Source organism: Miscanthus floridulus, chromosome 1 (assembly GCF_019320115.1).
Source record: "Miscanthus floridulus cultivar M001 chromosome 1, ASM1932011v1, whole genome shotgun sequence".
NCBI lineage: Eukaryota > Viridiplantae > Streptophyta > Magnoliopsida > Poales > Poaceae > Miscanthus > Miscanthus floridulus.
Window position 1 is genome coordinate 202,914,591 of NC_089580.1, and position 14,578 is coordinate 202,929,168.

The following is a 14,578-nucleotide window of genomic DNA, read 5'->3' on the forward strand; positions in this document are numbered from 1 at the left end:
ACTTAACTCTCTTTGGATCCATTGTTTGACTTTACAATATATGTATTGCAAGTATGCTCTTGTATGTTTTATCCCTACCTATGAACTCCACATAAGCTTTAGATGTAGGAAAGGAAAGGTATAACATTGATATTGCCTTGGTAAGGATCCACAAAAACCACAAATATTGAGAGACTTGAGGGTGTCATACAAGGAAAAGCTCTGAGTTTTATTTTGAAAACCTATTAAAAACTCCAGAATCATGGTTGAGCAAGGAATTTGAGACATAGTGTTTGACTTGATTGTTCTATCTTTTAATAACTCAAGACCCAGGTGAAGGCTACAAGCCCCATGGTTGAAGGTAATATGAGTAAGTTTGAAAGTAAGATTAGTTATTCTACTCAAGAGGAGAATTCTTGTTTGAGCACATGAGTGCTTTAGAAGAGTTATCATAATATTTTCAAATTCTTTATACTCTTAGATAAGTTTAGTTTTTGCTAAGGGACTACCAAAAGGTAAGCTTGGGGGAGTTGTTGATGGTAGTTAACAACCAATTTATATGGTCAAATAAACATGAAAAAGGGCATAAATATGAATACCAACGAGAGTCTAGAGCCTAAACAAATAAATTCCATAAGTTTTGGTGAATCTGTGTTTCCAGTAGGGTATATCCAAAAAAACCACCAAGGAGGACTTATTCATCAAAGGAAATAAAGGAATTTCGATGGAGGAACAAATCTAGAAGATTCCAGAGGACTCCAGGAGGCAACCCCCCGAGGCAGAACTGTGAGTATCAAAGTTTATTTACTTATCTTTTGTTGCAAGTTATCTTAGCCTTGAACCATGTCAGAATGCAGCCACACATAAAATTTGTTAATAAATAAAATCTATGCAAAAGCAATTCTAAAACCATCCTTTCATTGGCATAGAGGAAAACTACAAAAGTTATGGACAACAACCCATATTCAAATTTATAATATTCCCTCGGGTATGTGTCCATTACGTTTTGTAGGAAAGAGTGAATATACGTTGTTCCTGTTCATGGTTTGGCATGAACCTACCAAATCACCACTTCAGTGATGGAACAAAGAAGAAGGAGATGAGTGCCATGAAAAGCACTCACTCATAGGAAGTGGAAGAACAAATAGATAGGCCACGAGCAACATCAAAGACATCTTAGCATTAAACCTTCCCAAGACTCAAGCTAAGATGATGATGAGAAGCAGGATACAACCCACCTCGTATTAGCCAGAATATGTTTGCTTCTATCATCTTCAAAAAAACCAACTCGTACATCGACAACAAGGACTAGGATGACAAGAGCCACTACATCATGGCAAGCATCCTCGTATCAACAGACGTCAGAAATAAATAGAGGTCTATCAATAGTGTCTCGTGGAATCATGAACAACCATGGACATAAGAAGACATCTCTAAATTATTGGAGATGAAGCTTTCATGCAAACTCCAATGAGGTTCCTTCCTCGACTATCGAGATGGCTGGTGTATTGCAACAAACAAAGAAGAACAACTCTTCACCATGCCGCTAGAAGATAAAGACAATCAAGGACAAACTTCAGTTTGCATCTCCAATGAACCCCAACTCATCAATCAAGGATCAACAAAAAAATCAAGAAAGATTGATGAAAGAAGAGCATGCAGTTGTCCGTATCCTCATCTCTAGAATTGAATGGTGCAAAGAAAAGCTAAAGGCAAGAAGAGGTCCTGCTCAATGGACCTAAAGCCATGAAGCCCTCACTGATAGGTACATCAGAAAAGTTTCCTTCAGGTATGTTTGTCATTACTTATCTCAACAAAAAGAAGGAAAACATAAGGTATATCCGATCAAGTATTATGCAACATAAAATCACATTCACAGGAGAATTCTATCAACCAAACTTGATTATGCATTCTGCAAAATTCAAGTGTGAGGGAGAGTTCTCCAAAAATATCTCATGACATGTTGCTAATTTGTCTTGGGTATCTCTACCTTTATGCCATGCTTAATCTGCTAAATCATAAACAAATTTTAATGATCATGCTCGTTGGTTCACCATACATATTCTTGGATCTACTTGAATGAATCTCTTTAGTCTTTTAAGCTTTCTTGTTCTGTAATAAGTATGATTTGAAATACTATCCAAACATAATCATTGAATCAAAACATACTTGTATAGAATTTGGTTGTATATGTGGACTAACCCTTGCAGGAAAATATTCAAATTTTGTTGGGAATGTTTGAAGATCATTCATAGAAACAAATCAAGGTTAAAGGTATTCTTCAAAACAATTTCACACATATTTGTTGTAGCCTTATTGAAAGATTGAAGTAGTGGTGAAAAAAGGCACATTATTTAAAACATGGGATACAGATGACCTTTAGCTCTATGACAACACTATCCTCATTTTGAATCATTTGTATATTCCTTCAGGTATGTGTTGTCCACTAATCCTTTGCAGAGAAGAAACAATAAGTAGAGCAGAAGGTCTAACAGAATGACAAGATCCACAAAAGAAAGAACAAAAGATGGCATGACAAAAGAATGAGAAAGGAGTGCGACATAGGAGACAAGATGCTCATGAACACCTCAAGCAAAGAAAGCTTCAAGTAGGAAGAGAAGACCACCACAAGTCATCTACCCTTCATCACATGGTGTCATCACGCTCCAATAATGAAGGTAAGTACTACTCCTCTACTCTACTCTACTTAGTTCTACTCATACTGATTAAATATTATATATGATCTAACGATTGTGTATTATACACCATGCATGCAGTGCGCTAAACAACCCTATGGCATTGCTTTATGTGGATTCTACGTTTGCAAATACCTAAGGACGTGCAGCAGATATAGCAGCAGCTAGCGGCAGCTCAAGAAAGAACAAGGATGGTGGCGAAGGGAGAAGGTCGACCAACAATTCAGACAAACAGTAGTAGACATATGTAAGTTTGTCACAGAGAGCGCAAACGAAGAGAATACGTTCTTCAACCGGGAAAGCGAGTTAGCACAAGGTCCGAAGTTCAAGTCGATCAGAAACTGGTGCACCAAGTTACGAATCTCGGATTATATTATGCCCGACCTCTTTTTCGGGAAGAAATGAAGAGACGTAAATGACCTTAATTAGTTGGTGATGTACGAAATATTTGTGTTTGTGATGAAATAATGATGACAAGACTTCACTAATGTATATAACTTAATGTCGTTCGTGGAATGAGAATGAATGTAATATATGTTTGTCATAAATTTTCTGTTTTATCTGTGCTTTCATTAGTGAAATTTTAAATTTAAATTCTAATTTGAAAAAGCATTTTTTTTAAATCTGAAAATCATTAACCGAGACGGGCGACTAGTAAAAACCGCCTCGGTTAAAATCTTAACCGAGGCGGTCGGTTAATAAAAAACGCCTCGGTTAAAGTCTTAACCGAGGCAGGCGCGTTACAACAACAGCCTCGGTTGGCTTTTGACGCCCGCCTCGGTTAATCGCTTAACCGAGGCGGTTGGCCAAACGTCTCGGTTAAGGCCACGATTAACTGTGACCTTTGCACCAAGGCGGTTGGCTTGCCCGCCTCGGTTAAGCGTTTTCGCCCATCTCGGTTAAGTTTCCTGTAGCAGTGTGATTGGTTGATTGGATATCATCTCGGTGATTGGCAACATCGTCTCTACAACGTTGGTATAACAATCATTCCCTCTCTTGCATTACGTTCTATCATTCTTTTTGTAGGGCTTGTAGTTGTTGCCTTGTGTAGCTAGAGTAGTTAGTGTAATTAGCTTTTCTAGCTTGCTCTCTAGTGTAGAATTAGCGACCTAGCCATTGTGTGAATTAGGGATCATAATATACTAGAATTGTTGGATAGGTGGCTTGCAACACCCCACTAGAGCTAGGCAAAAAGCATTTCACCATTTGTTATACTAACTCCTTTGCTCTAGTGATATTGTAGAATTTTTATTAGGCTATTCACCCCCTCTAGCCATACTAGGACCTTTCAGCCATACGCTGCTTTGGCCGAAGCATACCACGCACATGGACCTCGGAAGGACGCGACGGCATACGACTACTCTGTCTCTGGCTACTTCGTCTCCTGCCACTACTGCTTCATCTTCGCTACCAGCGACATCGACATTGGGCAAGCCCATGACGTCCTTGGGCACCTCCTCATCTGGATCGAGGAGATACCTTGGGGGACTAGACGTTCAACGAATGGCACCGGCACTTGGAGAATGTTTCGGCGCGAGGGCGCTGATCGGAGAGGGAGGGGGTGATGTCACACGCCTGATAGCACCTCCCTAGCCCATGGCCAATGGGCCAACTGCAGCCCAGGAGGGGCGCGCGCCCAGGACCAGTGCCAGCGGCAACAGCGGCGGCGGAGCGATATCTCCTTCCCTTGGAAGGAATTAGAATAAATAGAAATAAAAATAAAATAGGTGATAGGAGTTTGGTTTATTTAGGAAAGGGGAATCCAATCTATAAGAATATCTCCTATAATTGCTTGGGATTTCAGTCTAGTAGGGACTATAAATATAGAGGCATTGTACTCATTGAAAATTAATAGAGAATAGCCTTTGGCTTATCCCCTTCCTCCTTACCTTCTCCTTGCGCCTACTTCCCTCTCTCCAGCCCTAGCCGCCTCTCCTCCTTCACCTAGTCGACACCACCAGCCCCTCCTCTGCCCTAGACGCCACCCCCAAGGGTACCAACCCAAGTGACGTCTGGCAACTTTGCTCCTTGCAAACTTAAACACAGGACTGGGAACACTGTGCAAAACTGCAATGAGTACCCTACCCCAAGCAAACTTATAGGTGTTTACAAAAAAAATCTTCCATAAACTGTTAATTTTTTACAAGAGAATAGCCATCAACTGCATAGCTAGAAATTGTATATTATATTACACAGTGCAAAGTTTCACAAGTGAAGCATAGGCTCCACCGGCACTGCCCATCAGCGTCTCATGTCTTCCTTTTTCCACAATTGTGCCATCCTTTAGGACTGCAATCATATCAGCTCCTTGGATTGTTGAGAGGCGGTGTGCCACAATAACAGTTGTCCTGCCAACCATAGCACAATTTAATGCATCTTGCACAATGCTCTCTGATTCAGCATCTAATGCGCTTGTTGCCTCGTCGAGAAGAAGTATCCTGGGGTCCTTCAAGATTGCCCTCGCGATAGCTATTCGCTGTTTTTGTCCACCTGACAGTTGTGTTCCTCTCTCTCCAACAGTTGTATTGTACCCTTGTGGCATGCTTGAGATGAATTCATGAGCATTGGCTGCTCTAGCAGCTGCGGCAATCTCTTCTTCTGTTACCTCTTCATGCTTTCCATAAGCTATATTGTCACGGATTGTTCCACTGAAAAGAACTGGTTCTTGGCCTACCAATCCCATCTGGTCCCTCAACCAGCTGACCTTTAGACTACTTATTCCCATTCCATCTAATAAAATCACACCACTGTCAGGTTCATAGAAGCGCTCTAACAAAGATATGGCCGTGGACTTGCCACTCCCACTTTGACCAACAAGCGCAACTGTCTGCAATAGAAGGGTTCTGTGTAAGACCTCAGAAAAATGATGGCATAAAAAATTAAATCCTCATAACACCCAAGAGAAGATCGATAAATTAGGATTCAGGTATAGTTTAGACCTTTCCAGAGGGAATGGTTAATGTGAAGTCGGTGAAAATTTGAACATCGGGACGGGATGGATATTTGAAGCTGACATGCTTAAAATCAATGTCACCCTTGACATTCTCCAAGGTGGAACCTTCTTCACTGCTGGAATCAATTAAGGATTTTCTATCTAATATTGAAAATATGGAAATAGCAGAATCATTTGCCTTAGCTGAGTCAGAAGCCATAGCATTTGTTTGTGACACTCCAATCATGGCCATAAACAAAGAAAGGAAAGCCTGCATTCCAATAAAACATACATATCAAATACTATATTCACCAAAAAGGAAAAACAAATACATTTACTATTACTTACCTTGAAGACATCACCAAAAGTGGATTTTCCCTCACTAACAAACTTTGCACCAACATAGTAACAAAGAGCGGAACTGGCGTATAGCATCATATATGAGAAACCAAAACCAAGGCCTCCAACTATTCCAGTTCGAATTCCCTGATCCCTAGAAGCTTGGCATTTCTGATTGTATCTGTCCATCACTCTCTTCTCGGCACAAAAAGATGCTACTGTTCTGATGCTACCAACTGCTTCAGTTGCAACTTGACTTGCTTCCTCATACATTGTCTACAAGCATACCAGATGCAATAGTTAAAATCAGAAAAGAAGGGAAGAAAAATACCATAAGTGTCATCCACATGACCACATCCAATAGAAAAACAAAGCATTATTGGCAACATTTAATTCAGGGATTACTGCTAAATATGATTACTTGTCTTCCTTTTAACAGCATGAGGGATCTATCAAATCTAAGTTTCGGGACTCTTTATCTTATGACAAAATAACTTGTGGAAATAATAACTTGTGGTTTATTGGTAACAACATAACACTATAACATTTCATGGTTGTCATATTTGTAGCTGGAAGGCTGGAACATGAGAAGGAAAGTCTAGAAATCTAATTTATAGCTCACCTTAGCATCTTGACTGAACCCCCGTAGGAAATTCACTTGAGCATAACCTTGGAGACCCCTTAAAGGAATTACAAATAAGATTACCAATGAAAGCTTCCAGTCCGCGACCATTGCGATTACTATTCCACCAATAATTGTTGCGGTACTTTGGACCAGTAAGGCCAAGTTATCTCCCACTAGACGTCTTACATTAAGTGCATCAATACATAGCCTTCCATTAAGTGCCCCACTGTTAATAATGCAAATGGCAGTCAGTATATCGATTGTTTGGTCCCCATGAATAAATTAAAATATAGATTACTTACCTGGTATTTTCAGGATAATCAAACCAAGCAACTTCTTGGTGCACCATGCTTTGAAATGTCAAAGCGCGGATTCGTTCTATAAGCTTCCCACCAGCTATTGCAAAAAGCAAATTATTTACTGTCCTTGATATCAGAACTGTTGCACCAAGGCCAACACACAGCAATGCCCAAAGGATAGAATCTTTGCGCCGCTGGTCTGGTGGTTCATAAAATATTTTGGAAGCACTAGCCAATGCTAAACCAAGTGTTGGAAAGGCAGCTCCGTCAATTGCTGCTGCGATAGACCCAAACAGAAGAACTGCAGCCTCAGGTTTATTTAGGTTAATTAGGCGTTCCATTGGTGCTTTATTTGGTACCTTGTCATCAATGCTTTCAATTTGTCTGGCACCTTGTCCAAAGTTATGCTCCATTAGTTCAGTGGGCCCAGGAACGCCTAAGGGAAGGCTTAAAGAATGACGGCTGCTCCCTGCTGAACTTCTGCTTATTGATCGTCTGAGTGACACTCTCCTTTTAGATGTTGAGCCTGATAATCTAGCATCTGACATCCGGCCATTTTCTTGTTGTTTCTCTTGCAGCCGTATAAGCTGAGAGTATGCTCCATTAGGATCCTTTACTAATTCATCATGATGTCCTGCATTTATAGGTATAAATGAATAATCTTTCTTTGAACCTTTTTGCACAAAAGGAAGCTAAAGAATGTGCTCAAGAGGCAATCACCTTGTTCTACTAGTTTTCCTTTTGAAACAACTGAGATGCAGTGAGCATTTCTTACAGTGCTCAAACGGTGCGCCACAACAAGTGTGGTTCTCCCCACCATGATCCTATTTAATGCATCTTGGACTATCCTTTCAGACTCCATATCCAATGCGCTAGTTGCTTCGTCAAGCAAAAGAATTTTTGGGTTTTTAAGAATGGCTCTCGCGATAGCAATCCTCTGCTTCTGTCCCCCAGAAAGCTGTGCACCCCGTTGTCCAACTGTTGTGTCATAACCCTGAAATCATATAAATACATGATCAGTCTTATAGTTTTATACATGACCATGAATTATTATTGTGCAGATCATGTTCATGTAAGTACATCAGGCAAGTTCTCAATGAATCTTGCTGCATTTGCGAGCTCAGCTGCTGTCTTGATTTCTTCAAGGGTTGCGTCCTCTTTTCCATAGGCAATATTCTCCCTGATGGACGTCATAAAAAGCAGTGGTTCCTGGTTAACAAGGCCAATCTTCCCCCTTATCCATTCTAGCTTGAAACTTTTGATGTTCATCCCATCAATTAAAACTTCTCCAGCCTGTGGATCATAAAATCTCTCAACCAGACTGATCACAGTTGACTTCCCACTCCCACTCTCCCCTACTATGGCCATTGTTGTGCCACTTGATGCATGCACTGAAAATCCATTGAATATCAGTTGATCTGGCCTGCTTGGGTAGCTGAAGAACACATCCTTCAGTTCTACTTCACCCTTGATGTCCTCTAACACAATGCCAGTGCTATCCCCATAGTCAATTTCTGGTCTCCTTTTGATTGTTTTGAACAATCTGTAAGCCGCAACTCTTCCTTCCTCAAAGGAAGCTATGCAGGGGGTTGCATCACCTAAATTTCTGTCCCAAAGAGTTAAAAAATTTCATGTTAGCAGACAGATGTGATATATTTTTTTTGTTATAAAGTACTAGAACATGGATCAAAAGCAGATATCAGTACTATAAACTTCTTAAAATGCTAGAACAAGGCATGCTATTTGTTGAGTTTTACTATAAGAGAAGGGCATTTTCAGCATCAATGCTCACCTTGCACCTATCATGATTGCAAACATTACATTTAGGATATCTGCTCCGCTATATCCTTTAGTGAGGGTTAACTTGCTGCCATACCATATAATCAGTCCAATGGAGGAAAAATATATTAATCCAAGTAAACCCATTCCAAAGCCTTGGACAGCCCCTTCCTTGACTGCGCCTTTGTATGCCTTCTTTATGAAATTGTTGTACAGGGTAATGGCTTTCTTTTCACCATTGAAGGAAGCAATCTGTTATTTACTATGATTACAAGTCAGTCACAAACTTTATTATCTGTTGTGCATGATCAAGATAGCATAGGGCCTACCGTTCTTATGGAGCCAATTGTCTGTTCAACAATATCGCCTGCATCGCTGTATGACTCTAGGCCCTCGCTAGATATTTTGGATAGCATCTTTGCGACAATTCCAGAAGCAGCAACAAATGGTGGTATAGTAGAAAGCATAACAAGAGTTAGAAGCCAGCCTTTGATGAATGCCAGCACAAACCCACCGAAGAAAGTTGTAACAAGCTGTATAAACTTGCCAACCTAAAGACCAAAGAATCAAGAATGTGCAAGTGTCAAAAAATCAAATTAAACTGCAACATAGTTCTGCAAAGTGAATGCTCAATTATATCAGAGATTTACTTTTAGGGCCCGTTCGGTTAGGGAGATTCCTGGCCAGGAATCGTTCCACTCATTCACGGTTATATAAATTTGACTACCATTCCTGGTAGGAACGGTTCCGTGGCACTGTTTCTCCGTAACCGAACGCTGCCTTAGTAAAATTACCAAGATAATTGGTTCTGTGATGTGTTCCCATCAGAAAAAAAGGAAGAAAATGAAACAAACAAAACAGCCTTTTTCTATAGGAAGGTCAGTTGGAGTGTCACTGGTGTAGCAGCTGATCAGTTTATTTGTTCTTTTGTATCAGATCTAAATCATTGAAGAAGATGCAAGGTTTATCTGCTTACCTTTTCACCAATAGCACCCTGAATTAGGATCATGTCGGCAGATATGCTGGAGACTACTTGTCCAGTAGTCATTTCAACATCAAAGAATGCCATATCCTGTCTGAGGACTGACTTGAGATACAATGACCGAATACGAGTAGCCTGCCTCTCCCCAGTCATTGTCCAGCATGATATCTCTGGTAAGCATTGGTGTTATGATCATGTATTTGCATTTGAGCATTATTTACGACACTAAGGGTGTGTTGGTTTGATAAATGAGTTAGTCCATCATCTACTCATTCTTCACTTTTTTTGTTTGGTTTGTGGAATGGAATAGGTTGATGCATCATCACCTCATTCCTCACAAGCTATTAATTAGTACTAGTATGAGGAATGGAGTCATTCTACTAAATTTGAGGAATGGATTCATGATGCACCACCTCATCTAGGATGGAGTGATTCCTGAAACCAAAAACACAGCCTAAGAATGATTTCAGTGGCATTCCAATTCTTAATGACCCACACATGGCAAATCTGATACTCAGATTTCTATGCATAGGTATTACTATCACAAAGATCTTGCTCAAATACGACTTGGTCGGGAGAGAAATATTCTTTTCAGCTTTTGACAAATCATCTTCTGGAGACTGGCAACCATTTATCCACTAAAACATGTGCATATAACAATTATACTTACGAATGAAAGAAGCGAACCCTGTTCCAATGGCCAAGTAAATGAAGTTCAGAGCTACCTGAAAGAAAATGCTAGCCATATCACTAGTATATCCAATAACTAGCCAGGAAGATAACAAAACAATTATCCTTCTTTATAACATACTGCAGTTGAACTATAATTACCATCACTTTTTTTTTTGCGTAAACAATTATCGTTACTTACATAGCAAATTGAGGACATGACGATGCACGGATGTCAAATTTATCATCTATTTTATAAGTAATCAATGGCTAATCTCTATATAATGAGAGTCGCGGACTATGGCTTGTAGAGGGCCGTTACAGCCATACCTTGCTGACTCGGGGAACAATGGTGTCCGGGGTGGCGCCCCCAAAGGCATCAACCATCTGCCCGTAGATGATTGTTATGATCGCCATCGACATGCCATTGCCCAGCGCCCCGACCATGCCAACCAGCATCAGCAGAACGTCCGTTCTGTCAGCGTACTTAAACATGCTGTGGAACGGAACCTTAGCCATTGTCATCATCTTCTCACCATTCTCCTCCTCTTTCCTACCCTTCACTACATCACCAGCGGAAGATTTTGTGACGCTTTCTTCTGCCATCTCGTGTCTGCCAGTACCGGCTTCTCCCTGCTGCATATGGCTGGTTGCTCTATGGAGAGTACCTTTTGTAGTGCCGTTTTCAAGGTTTTTTTTTTTTAAGCAACGGCCTCGTACTTTGCGGGTGCTATTATTTCCTTGTTTGTAAGGACACACAGGCAAGCGTCCAAACTGACAGAAGAGCTGAGTCCACTATGGAGCATTCCGATGTACCGTAGTTGCTCGCAAGCATCTGTATAATGTCGTGATCTGTATCTTAGCTTCAGTCAGCATTCGAGTTAAATATGTCAGATTAGTTATGTTTAACACTAATCATGAAGATGTGAACTGTCCATGCCTGAATCATGGTGATGGCAAGTTGGCAACCACGATCTGGGATCTTCCTGACACGCTCGTTTGAAACCTTCTTTCCTGGATGTAGCTTTGAGCACTTGTAGTTGTCACTCCTACTAGTAATTTAGCAGGTGTTTGCATCATAAGGTGACTAGGACATTTGGCGGAATTTACTCGGACTAGTTGACCGGATTGAGTTGGACGACATGACCCGGTCATCCAGCTTTGTTGTCTGTTGTGATGATATATGTGTACTTGGTCTCTCTGACTCCCAGTGTAGTTTTTGTTTAAGAACCACAGCAGCCGAATGCCGGCCTGAACTTTGTTTAAAGGAATGCATATGCGTTTGCGTACCAAGATTTGAGATTTTGCGTACAAGGATCGTGCCTTAATGGGTTTGTGTACGGGTCTTCTTATACTCATATTTTCTTTTTAATTAATGTAATGATACGCAGGTGCAACGTGTATTCGAGGGGGAAGCATTCTCCAACTTTTCAGCAGAGACTGGTGATAGCCCGGTGAGCCCAAAGCCTGACTGCCTGACGTCAGTAGCCCAGAAATTCTCGATTGGCATATCATCCCGTTCCCGTGGGCTGAATGAAGGCTGAAGCCTGTGGAGAAACCAAAAGCAGCTGCCAAACCTGGTTCATCCGAGGGTTCTTATCCTTCATCACCAACTGTCATCTTCCGGTGATGTTCCTGTGAGCAAGGAGGGCTCTAGTTGGCACATTACACAAGACATAGAAATTGTTTTACCCAGAGGTCCCAGTGCATTCGCTGATGAGTATGGGTGCTGTCATATGCTCAGTGCTTAACATGGGGCTTAAGTTTGTGCTCAGTCTCCTTACCCTTTTCCTTTTTTTTTTTTTTGAAATTTCCTTTTCCTTACCCTTGTTGCTCCTTGAGAGTTTGCTTCTGTCAGCGTAGGCTGAAAACTGTAATAATAATGAATGTCTGAGTACGTAGTAAATGACAGGCTGTAATAAAATTTCTTTTACTAAAAAAGTTTATCGCATGATGCATGTAATAAGTTCATCCCCAAGCCTGCTCCCTGCTGGCGTCTGCTGCCATGAGCCCCATGACTGCGACCTTGCAGGCTGCAGGACGAACCAATGGCAAAATGACAAGACTGCTTGACCGCAGGATCCTAGCTGGTGAGGCGCCATGAGCATCAACCAGCTCGATCGATCGCCTTCCGTTTGTCGGGCCAAGCGAGCAACGTCCTGCTGACACATGTCAGAACCTGAGCAAACCGCATCAGCGGTGGGTTTCAAATGACGTTTATAGATGATTTTTCTATTCATAACTAGGTAGCGTGTCTGTGCGTCACTATAAAACAACTAAATTTTTATAACAAAAACACACGGATCGCACGTTAAGATAATAATACTGTAAGACATTAAACTAACATTTAATCCAAAAAAAACAAAGTTTGTGAAATTAACAGTCACTAAAAGTACGGCATCGCAGGCTCATAAACTCTACTATATAGACCTTTCCGTGATATGGCTAAAATAATGTTTTATATCGGCAAGTCTTCGATATTACAAACTAAATGAAGCAACCAAATATGTCAGACAAACATTGCTCAATTCATATATTTTAAACATGTTTGACCAATAAAAATGCACAAAATGACTATTATATTAAACTAAATTCATGTTCATCATCTATTCAAAGTGCATGTCACAAGCGTGTAAATAATTTCAATATTATTTAGTTCTCTAAATTTATGAGACGCTACACGGTGTCCTTAACAAATTCTTAAAATCAACGACGTCTGGCTTCATCAACAAGCGAAATAAGCGAAATTAAATCTAGGTAGCGTATATTTATTTATATGAACCTAAATAAGCGAAATTAAATCCGTGATTTGTTTGACCAGCCTATAGTACACTGTATATTTATTTATATGAACCTAAATAAGCGAAAGTATATTGGCCCCATTCGGCTTGCTGAATCTTGGTTGAAACTGGCTGAAAAACACTGTTCTGGCTGAATTATTGTGAGAGAAAAATATTGTTCCGGCTGAAAAAACAAGCCAAATAAGTCAGACATGGGGTAAGCCGAACAGGACCTTGACTACACTTGCTTGGAAACTAATATTTTAATCAATCCATGTAGTTTGCTGAAATGGTACTGAACAAATTTGTGTATAGTTGGACATGTAAATAAATAATCCTCATAAAAGTCCAGATTTCTAACATGTTTTAAATGAATGCAATCTGACCGCTGTACTTATTAGATAGGCGAGAAAAGGAAAAACACACAAACACATGGAATATCCATTACTAATAACAATTATCCTCTTATCAACACAAGTCCGAAACACCCAGACACAACAAATAGTCACATTTCTACAGGAGCCCATGTCCACAGTATTTTTTTTACATGACAAACAACACAGTATTTGTTGAACTGAATAAAGAAAAGCAAGAAGTGAACTAACCTTGAGTCCACCTTTCTCCTCATCAACTTGGCCTTTGAAGAGACCCGTCAATGGCCTGCCGCCGACGCCAACAATAACAATATCAGCGTCGAGAACACTTCCTGTGGGGGTATGGCCCCCGGTATCCACAAGACAGGACATGGGTCGCACCATTAGAGGTGACCCAGCTCACAAGATCAAGGCGTGCACGGCGCTGCTCGGCGTGCACCGCAAGATATTGTATAGTACCAAATATGATACTTTTCTTGTAACCCTACCTCTCTAGAGTATATAAGGCGGGGCAGGGGTCCTCTAGTGGACAAATCGGATCTACATACAGATCAATACAATACACCAAAGACATATAACGTAGGGTATTACGTCGATCAGACGGCCCGAACCCGTCTTCTAAATCGCTGTCTCTGCGCCTTGTGTCACCATCCGGATCCTGATTACGCGCATCCCCACCAACAAATCTACCATCGTGGGATATCCCTCGGTGGACTGCCGACGATATTCTATCGACAGTTGGTGCGCCAAGTAGGGGTTTGCGTGCTGTTTTCTTATCGAACAAGATGACTTTTTCCGCAGGCTCTTCGTCCCTCCCGTAGCCTGGCCAGATCTTCATGGTCGGATCGATCTCGTGGATCATCAACGCTGATGGAGTCGGAGAGCTCCTTGAGCCGGTGTAGATCGATTCTGCTCCGATCATCCCCGCACCTGCGACTGCAGATCCGATCTCGAAATCGCTTCTGAGGTCTCCTTCATCAACAATCCGCCGCCCGCTTCCTCGCTACCAGAGGAGGTAGATCAACAATGACGATCTGATCGAATCCATCGATCGGGTCAGTCTGAAGCTCGCCGATTATCTCTCCATCACTGAATCGGCTCTGGATACTTTGGTTCAGCGTCGA

At 41.1% G+C, this 14,578-nt stretch overlaps 1 pseudogene; it reads right to left on the reverse strand.

Annotated features, from left to right (window-relative positions):
- Positions 1 to 4,863: 4,863 nt before the first annotated feature.
- On the reverse strand, positions 4,864 to 10,795 carry LOC136509714 (ABC transporter B family member 11-like; annotated as a pseudogene).
- Between the last annotated feature and the right edge of the window lie 3,783 nt (positions 10,796 to 14,578).